Genomic DNA, 3326 nt, shown 5'->3' on the forward strand with positions numbered 1-3326 from the left:
TTTTATTAACACTTTTCTTTTACAAGTGGATGTTAAGTCCAACTTCCTTTAAAATCATATTTGTACCGAGTACTAATTCTATTCTGAATAATATGTTCACGTTGCAAACTATACTCATGTCCAACTAAAAAGAGCTAGGGGAGAGTGGGGCATCATGACACATGTGGCACCATGAAACAAATCAATTATACAGCGATATAAAAGTATTGTGACAAACCCTTTTAAGTATTTTGACAAATGCTTCATCTATTAGGCTGGCGCAGATGTGTTTTTAATACATTGTTCCCAGTTTTTGATGTTGAATGCTGGATCTTTTTAACTCAATGCATGGTTTTTGATTGTGTCTCATTTTTATGACTAGGCAACTCATTCTATTCTACTCACTATAGATACTTACACTATTTACTCATTCTGTTCTACTCACTATATATATATATATATATTTTTTTTTCTTTCCTTCTACTTTTTATGACTAGGCAACTCATTCTATTCTACTCACTATATCTACTCACACTATACTCATTCTATTCTACTCTCTCTATCTTATCACACTTTTATCTCCTAATGAGGGTACAGCTCTAAAACTCAGTTTTATGGTTCTGAGGCCGGCTGGTTTGCCGAACTCTGTGGTAGCTCTCAGAGTGGCTGATTCCATCAACAGCTGAAAAATATCAAAGTATTAACAGCGCCATGTTGCGCATGGATGGTGTCCCTGTTTGTACTTTTGGTGTGCATTGCCAAGACCATATTTGGAGCCCTTTGTTACGGCTTAGGGTTTATTTGTAGTAATGAGGCAATTGCTTGGGTTATTAAACAGTGTACTGGGTACTATCTATGCTTTGAGTCAAGTTCTTTAGCAAATTTAAAAATGAATATAGTACCAAAAACTATAAAACGCAAAAAACCATCGTCATCACCAAGTTCTCTCAACCCATCATTCATTAATATTCTTGGTCTTCGAAATAATTTTTCTTTTGTTGAGTCTTATCTCTTGCAAAGTTCACCAGACCTACTTGCTCTTTGTGAGACAAATTTGAGTTCAGCTGTCTCATTTTGCGATCTTAGTGTTGATGGTTATCTACCCCTAATTTGTAAAGACTCCAATAGTCACATGCTTAGCCTGGGCATTTTTATTCGTAAGAATTCACCCATTTGTTGTGAAACTAGGTTAGAATCCACAGACTATTTTTTCATGTGCTTTTGTTTAATACCACTTCACTCTATTGCTTTTCTATTTGTTCTATATCGCTCTCCTTCATCTCATGACTGCACGTTTTTTGATGTTATTTCTGATCATATTGACCAAACCCTTTCTCTTTATCCATCATCTAATATAGTTGTTGTCGGTGACTTTAATGATCATCACACTGAATGGCTTGGCTCTAGTGTCAGTAACTATGCAGGCATTAAAGCCCACAACTTTTGCCTTTCTCAATCTCTAACTCAAATAGTCAACTTTCCAACTCACTTTCCAGACAACCCGAACCATTTACCTTCTTTACTCGACTTATGTCTTGTTTCTGAACCTAGTCAGTGCTCAGTTTCTCCAGAATCAACCTTGGTGCTTCTGATCACTGTTTGATCTCTCTAAAACTAATATCTCATTCTTCTTCATCACCTGAATCCCCCTATTATCCTACCTCGTACAACTACCTTAAGGTGGTAGTCTACCTTTAAACCTAAACCCTAGAATTTTGTATAAAAAAACCCAATTTTTGGCTGCAATATAAAAAACCTAATAAAACTAAGGAATTTAAATTTTCAAATTTGGGTTTGGAACACTGTGTTTTGGTCCGCGGGACCAAAAAAAGGGCATTTACGCTGCGATAAATAACTCAAGAACGATTAAAGATACAGTTCTGGATTTTTTGTACATTATTTAATAAGGAAGTTGAATTGGCTGAATTAAGGAAAAAAAATATTATTAAAAAGTTTTTGTTTAAATGATAATTCAAAATGGCAGCAAAATTTTGACCCAAATACAGATTTTGAGCCCAATTAACTAAAGAACCAAAAGAGTTAAAATAATTTTTTTTAATTCAGCTAATAGATTATACATAAAAGAATAAATGTAACAAATTTCAGGTCCATAGCATTTAATTGAGAAAAGTTATTTATCGCACCGTTTCAAAAAACCTTATTTTGAGAAAAACTGAAAAGAAAAAGAAAATCCAACCCTTTTAGTCTAATTTAAGCCAAAAACTCACAAATTGCATTAACAAAGCATTATTTTTGAAAAACAAACTGTTTCAAATCATTATTGGCTTTAGAAATGTTTTTTTAAGACTTCAAAGTTTAAAAACCACTTTAAAAACAAGAAAAGAATAAAAATACATAAAGCAATAAATTAGTAAATTGTAAATTAGTAAAACGCTATATATAATAATGTAGAAATAATTGTATAATAACGTAGAAAAAAATAATTTAATAAAGACCAGTCTCATATACTATTCCTTCCATTTCTTCATTGGCATCTGTAAATCCTTTACGCTGAGCTCTTTTTTTTTCCGTTTAAGCTTGACTTTCGGAGTAGATTTAAGATTCATATTAGCGACTCTTACAAAATCTTTATTTGTGCAAAACTCTTGCGTAAATTTTCCATTATACATATTTAGCATATCAAATACATTTAAAACTCCATTTATTCCCTCATTAAAATTTATGATTGCAGATGAGACACCAATTTCTAATGTGTCTCTAGCAACAAAAATATCCTTCAGGGTTAGGGTTATGGTTTTTTCCAAATAATTCCATTTAACGGTTCATTGTTGTTTTGTGTTTGCCTATGCAAACACTTACTTAGTAAATCATCATCACTTAAACTAAGAAAAATTGGTTTTATTATGTCTCTTTCAACAATGGGTAGTCCTGGTTTTTCTTTATACAGGGCTGTACCATATATCAGACTGGTATTTACACCAACTTTCAGGGGTTCTTGGACACATTTGGTTGCGACTATCTAATGTAAGTGCATCTGAGCAATGGTGTAGTACTGCACACTTGTATCCCATTTATCACATTGATGGCATACTTATATTTAATGCGGTAGTCAATGCATTTTCCAGTATTGCTTGAAATTATAGTTACAACACCATTTAAAGAAGAGAATCCTCGCTTTTTCCAGGTGCCATCACATGAAACTGTAATATCTGTCTTGTTCTCACCAAGACCTTGTTTAATCTCAACAACTGCTTTATTCATAAAGTTTAGAGCAACTTGCTTGTTAGCCACTAATATATTCCTTTGAATATCATGAAATGTTTTTTTATGCATTGGTGAAGGTAAATTCATAGAACCACAAAAGGTTGTTAAAGCAGCATGCCCCT

Source organism: Hydra vulgaris, chromosome 09, assembly GCF_038396675.1.
Source record: "Hydra vulgaris chromosome 09, alternate assembly HydraT2T_AEP".
Lineage (NCBI taxonomy): Eukaryota > Metazoa > Cnidaria > Hydrozoa > Anthoathecata > Hydridae > Hydra > Hydra vulgaris.